The sequence below is a fragment of the Capsicum annuum genome, chromosome 11, assembly GCF_002878395.1.
Source record: "Capsicum annuum cultivar UCD-10X-F1 chromosome 11, UCD10Xv1.1, whole genome shotgun sequence".
NCBI lineage: Eukaryota > Viridiplantae > Streptophyta > Magnoliopsida > Solanales > Solanaceae > Capsicum > Capsicum annuum.
Window position 1 is genome coordinate 224,661,313 of NC_061121.1, and position 7,470 is coordinate 224,668,782.

The window sequence follows — 7,470 nt, forward strand, 5'->3', positions numbered from 1 at the left end:
CAGCACTATGATAACTTCCTTGTTTGAAATTCCTTTCCATTAGAGAGATGTATCAAATAACATAGGTGACAGAAGAATTTTGTGGTAGTTTGTCCTCTAAAAAGCCTTTTAACTCTCCTAAGAGACTTGTATTTGCTAAGATACCGGAGTAGAAGCAGTGGCACACACTAGGGAACAAAGAGTTTCCTTCCCTTCAGGACCTTTCAAGTGATGATTTCCACAAGTTGATGGGGAAGTTTCCTGAAAATCTTTGTTCTCTATAGAATTGATAATTTCAAGGTGTCCTAAACTCAATTTGGAGACACCCATCCAACTTTCAAGTTTAAAATGGTTTGAAGTTGTTGATTCTCCTAAGATTATTTTTGATGAAGTTGAACTATTTACATCCCAACTTGAGGGAATGAAGAAAATTGAGGAATTATCTATTAGTGGTTGTGATTCTCTTACCTCCTTTCCTACTAGCACTCTGCTGAGTACCTTGAGGACAATAAAATATGTTGTTGCGAAAACTGAAATTCGAGGCACTAGATAATAGTAAGATGATTTCTAACACATTTCTGGAGCAATTGAAACTGGAGGAATATGATTCTATATCATCATCCGAGTTGGTCCCAAGAGCACGCTATTTGTATGTATGGAGATGCCAAAACCTTACTAGGTTTTTGATTCCTAATGGGGCTGAAACACTCGATATTATGTTTTGTGAGAATCTTGAAATACTTTTAGTGCTATGTGGGACCCAGATGATGTCACTCAGTATTTAAGGATCCACAAAGCTAAAGCGACTATCAGAACGTATGCAGGAACTCCTTCCCTCTCTTAAGGAACTAAAATTGTGGAATTGTCTAGAAATAGAGTCCTTTCCTGATAGAGGATTGTGACGCACATAAATAAAAATTGTAGCTCAAGGAACTAAGCTCGATGACCCGACCCGACCCTAGGCCTTGTCATAATGGACATTTCAAGTCCAACCAGGATCGAGGATCGCCCTCTGTTACCCAACCCAACCACCTATATCCAACCTTAGATGGGTTGAATTTCGAATATACAATAAGATAGCATAAATGTTCTTATTGAGTCTCTGAGATAGGGTCGCAACTGTGATTGACCTAACCAAGTCCAACCGTGTCACACCAACCGACCAACCATACCAAACCAAACAATAGGCCATAACCAAAGAGAATGCCAAGATTTAATATAATTAATCCCATAATGTAATAGGAAGGAATAACCAACAATATCGTCCAAGGGTGTAAGTCCAAACACTAATACCAATGCTAAGGCAAACACCAATGTCGATCCCTCCCACACCAACCCCCAGAAGTACCACAAAGCCTCTATCTGAATGAATAAATAAATCTGATTAGGGCATGCCTCCAACCATAGCCAAAACCAATATCCAAAAAAAAAAGTGTTTAAGAATATCCATAACTTGAAATGATGTCTTCCGAAAGGATGGAAGCTTGTCACTTTAGTCCAACTGTTGATACCAAATCCGCGTGCCAAACGGAAGGAGTGGAATAGCGGGTTCCTACATAGCATGGGTATACAGCCGCTAGTAAAAGGGGTTAGAGAGTGACCGCTAGTATGAATCTCAGGGTAAGGATAAAATAATGCTAGTTATAAAGCCAAGTAAAACCATCCATAATGCATACAACCATACATATATAAGTATCGGTAATGGGAGATTGGTTTAGCATGCGTTAAAAACTTTTACCTGGGCTATGTAGCTTGGCCGTCCTAAACCATCCATAGGCAATATGGGTTTAGATCCCCCTGCTGAAAGGGCCCCAGTGAATGTAGCCACATAACTAGGAAAGTATCTTATGGGATGACTAGTACATCCCCCAATAGTGTGACATCATGCACACAGTCTACTAAGACCAATCCTCATATCGGCAAATACGAGATTCCAATTTTTGTCCCCCCGGCGACTGCCACCTTCCACAGTTTTGCTACACACCCCACCATTAATGCCCAATTAAAAGCAATTTCCAAATAACCAAACAATTATCTATTTATTAACCAAGGACAATTTAGTGGTATCATCATACCACCTCATTACTTGCAAGTAATATCCATAGCCAAACCATTTAGGTTAAGAGGACTTTCAAGTGCCCTTCCATATACCATATTAAATCAATTGGAAGACTTCTATGTTCTCCACAAGTATAACCATTTATCCTTTAGTATTTTCAAACCATTTAAACCATGTATAGTTCCTTTACCAAGTTTAAAACATGCAAGAGTTCCATTAAAAGAAGTCAATGCAATGAATATATCTTTATAAGCATTTTATCAAACACTTTGGGGGGTATAATATAACCAAAACAAATTTCAAAGACCATTGAACCGTTACCATGCAATCCAATTGTCCAAAACCACCATCAATGCATAAAAGCATAATTAAAACCATAGAAAACCATAACCAAGCATTTAACATCAAAATATCCAAATAATAGTGGAAAACCATAATTATGAAATAGTAAAGCCATGAAATCAATCATATAAACCTTGATTTTAGTTGAAATTACAATGAGGAAGAGATTCATGCCTTACACCAAAGAATTAACAAAAATAAATCACCAAAGCAAGCCCCCAACCAATTCTCAAGATGAAACCCTAGCCTTCTTGCCACAAAAGCTTTTGAGATAATTATTAGATGTTTTAGAATAGTTTCTAAGTGTTTATGAATAAAATAATAGGGTAAATAACCTTCTAAGTATATTAGTAGTCATGGGTCCAAGTTAGTGTAAGTAGGGAAATGTCCAGAGTACCCCCACTTAAGTCCCATAACTATCCCGTTACAGGGACACGACTGACCATACGAGTCATACCCTCCTAATACGGTCGGAACCCACCACTCGTATCTAAGACTTAACCTTGGATTAGAAACTATCCAGTATATGACTAATCTAACCAAGTCATGACCATAACATACGATCCGTACCCATGACCCATATCCCTAGAAAAATGAAATACCAGGAGGATCAAACACTACCCACCATACGTCCTTGATATGACTCATACCAAGCCCTTGCAATTCATATCCCTAAGTCGTACTCATTTCAGTGACCCAAACCATCCCACCAACTAACACTGGTTAGCATACGATAGGACCATACCACTCATACCCCAACATACGGCTCATACCCATGAGTCGTATTGGATCCATAAAATGGAAGACGAGGAAATTTTCTAAGGGTCAAAACCTAGGATGTTTCACTCGATAAACAACTATGGATGATTAGGGATGAAGCTTTCAAAAATTCAGCTAATTAGAGAAGAAGAGAGATTTAAGAAGAGAGAATTTTGTATTATCAATCAATGAATCTGCAGAGTACAAATGAGGGTATTTATAGACACCATTAAGAGTAAATACCTATAATTAACTAACTACTAATTGGAAATACTAATGTGATTGTAACTGACAGCTACAACTATAGCAGAATTTGTGACAGTAAGTAATGAAATAGTAAAAATAGTCTAGCCACTAATTAAACTCCAAATAAACTCAAGCTCGATTCTCTTGATCTCTTTGACTATCTCGATTACTTGTATATCCAATACATGTATCAATACCCCTCAATAAAGAACATTCTTGACCTCAAGAATGGAGAAGATAGAACATTCTTCTAAATATTATATCAATACCTCCTTGTTGAAGCAATACCTTGTCCTCAAGGATGGAATGTAGTAAATCTATGTTACAACTCAGACTCAAAACACCATAAGTAAGTTTACACCTTAAGTAAGTTTACAATGTTCTATTCAACACCTCTCTTTGTCCATTAATTTATGGATGGTATGCAGTGGATTTCTGTAGCTGAACACCTTGCAAATTAAATAATTCTTGCCAGAAATTCCTAAGGAAGATGGGATCCCTATCACTAGTTAATGTGAGGCATGCCGTGCAACTTAAAAACATTGTCAAGGAAACATTAAGCCACTAATTGGGATGTATAAAGGTGAGACAAGGCCAAGAAATGCCCATACTTTCTCAATCTATCCACTACCACCAGTATTTCTTCCTTACCATTAGATTTAGGCAAACCCTCAATGAAATCCAAACAAATGTCTATCCAAGCACCATCAGGTACTGGCAAAGGTTGTAAAAGACATGGACTAGCAACAACATCATACTTATGCCTTTGACAAATGTCACATTTGTTAATAAAATCTCTAGTGTCTTGCTCTAGTGATTTCTAATAAAATAGTGATTGTAGTCTTTTAATAGTGGCATCCATGCCAGAATGTCCTCCTTGGGTAGATTTATGCCAAAGAGCAATAATGGACCTTCTTAGCTGAGCATCATTACCAACTACTAGCCTGTCCTTCCATATCAACTGGTTATGAAACCAAGTAAAATATCTATAAGGTGAAGTCCAAAACTTACCAATAATAGCTTGCAGGTGTTGATTAGTAATCCAATATCTTTTAATTTGAACCAAGAGTGAACCATGAGGACCTAAGATAGAAATGGCCAGTAACACAGTACTAGGATTCCTGGAAAAGGCACCAACAACTTTACTTTCCACCCTTTTCTTGTGTTCAATGGCAAAATCAAATATCATGAGCTTAGAGATACAGGCCACTTGGAAATCAGTATGAATGTATTGATTCAATAGATACTTGAGAGCTTTTTTATCGATTTTGACAATAAAATGCCTTCCTAATAAGTGATGAGACCATTTTGAAATAGCAAAAAGGAGTACTAAAAACTCTCTACCATAAACACTCATAACTTTAGTTTTGGGTGCCAAGGACTTGCTTATATAAGCAATTGGATACCCTTCTTGCTTTAATACAACCCCTTTACCCTTGACACTAGAATTTGTATCCACCACAAAGGTCTGATTATAATTAGGAATAACTAAAACAAGAGCAAAAATCAATGTCTGTTTGAGTTTTTCAAAAGTTTTAGTAGCAGTTCTATTCCATAAGAACCCCTCTTTCTTGAGTAGATCATGTAAGGGCCTACAAATAGCACCAAACTCCTTTATGAATCTTCTGTAGTAGCCAGTAAGACCAATAAATCCTCTTAACTACTTAAGATTGACAGGAAGTGGCAGTAGTATTTTCTTTGGATTAGTAAAAACACCTTGTGCACTAATTGCATGGCCTAAATACTCAAATTTAGATACCCCAAATGCATACTTAGCCATTTTGGCATATAATTGATGCTTAACCATAATTTCAAACACCACCTTAACATCAGCAATATGAACAAACATAGAATTACTAAAGATTAAAATATCATCAAAGAAGACTAATACTGATTTCCTTAGTAATGGTTTGAAGGAAAAATTCATCAAGCTTTGGAATAAGGATGATGCATTTTTCAGGGCAAACGGCATAACCAAGAACTCATAGTGACCGTTATAAGTTTTGAAAGTTATTTTAAGAGTATCACTCTCAATCATTCTTTGTTAGTGGTAACAAGATCTAAGGTCTATCTTAGAGAACATAGACGCTCCATGTAATTCATCTAACAAATCTTTAATGATGGTAAATTTATCTTTGATAATCAGCTACTTTTTATTCCCTGTAGTCAACACATAACCTCCAGATATCATCTTTTTTACCACCAACACAACATGAGAAGCATAAGGACTAGAGTTGCGTTAAATTACACCTTGATCTAACATTTCCTGAACCAGTTTCTCTATGATATATTTCTTCACACCAGGGTATCTATAGGTTCTTTTATTTGCTGGATTTGTAGACTCAATAAGTGGTATCTTATGATTAATGATCCTCTATGTTAGGGTAATGTAGTAGGTGGCTGAAAGATAATAGAAAACTGCTGCACTAATACAGATAATACAGAATGTAGGTCTATACCTTGTGTAGCCTATATGTTGTGACAATATATCTTTTATATTATAGTATCAACCACCTCCATCATGTAGTAGTTGGCCTCATATTTCATCTTCTTGATCAAGGAGCTGGCCTTAGAGGACTTAGGCTGATTAGTAGCACCTCTCAACACATTCCTTTTCCCCTGATACATAAATTCTATTGTCCTGTTCTTAAAATCAAATATAATCCTACAAAGGGTACTTAACCATTGCACCCCCAAAACAATATCCATATTACCCAAGGGTAAAAATAAAAAGTTATAAGAGAATGTTGTGCCTTGTAATAACTACTGTAGTTTCTTGCAAACAGATGCAGTTTGCACTTTTCTACTATTAGCCACACTAACAAATTGTACAGCTATGTACTGGGACTACAACCCAACTTTTTGGCCACCTCTTGGTCAATGAAGTTATGGGTACTTCTAGTGTCAATTAGGACTTGTAAAGGTCTTTTTTTCATGATAACCAGTGACCCTAATTGTATGATATCCAACAACCCCAGTGAAAGCTTGTAATGAGATAGCCATCAATTCCTTCCTACCTAGAGAAATGTCAAAACCTTCTTCTATAAATACAGGCCCTTCATATTTATTAGAAATATTCTCATCCATCAATGCTACTATAAACAACTATTTGTTGGCCCTACAATTATGTCCAACCACATACTTCTCATTACAGAAACACATACCTTTATCCCCTTTTGAATCCATTTCAGGAGTAGTGAGCCCTATATACTTGTTAGGTTTATCTACATTAATGATGATATGTAGAGGTTTTATAACACCCCATATTTTGGGGCTAGATTTTGATTCGTTGTTCTTATGTGTGTTAACTCTAATCCCATGAATTTCATTTGAATAGACATATGATGATCTTTATCCTAGTGTGTGAAGTGATTTCTAGGTGAAAAATATTCATAGGAATCACTTAGAATAAAATTGAGCTAATATCCTTTGATTCGTCTAAAGTTTGGTAATTTTTATCGATGTAGAAATTTGCATCTCAAGATCCACCAAATTGTAGATAATTGAGTCATCTTTCCAATGATACCAATTTCACCTTAATCTAATGTTCGAGTGAAAAGTTATAGCCATTTTTATGAGAGAGGTAGTAGCTGCATGCGATTAGCATGCGATGCACGCTCTATTTCAATCCTGAGGGAGGATGCAATGTAGATGTGGTGCACGCTCCATTTTGATGCCCTAAAGCATGCGACACACACTTTATTTCACCCTGAGGTTTCCAGCTTTCAGTCACATTTTTCTAGGGGCATTTCAGTCCTTTCCCTTCACCCAATTGATCTAAAACACGGGATTTAGGGTCCCAAAAGCATAAGTTACTATTTCATTCTCAAAATTTTCCTCAATTGAAAGCATTCCCTCACAAGAACAAACCCTAGATTTTTAACATTTAAGGCTAATCCTCAAAAACTCAACAAGAACTTCATGAATTCTTCAAGCAAGGTATGTTAGATGTTTATCCATGGTCCCTTTCCACTCATGGAGTCCAAGAACCCAAATTTCAAGTTTAAAAGAATGATCTTTAGATGTATTATGAACTTTATCCATGAACTCCCATGAATTTTGATTTTACATGATATTTACAAGCA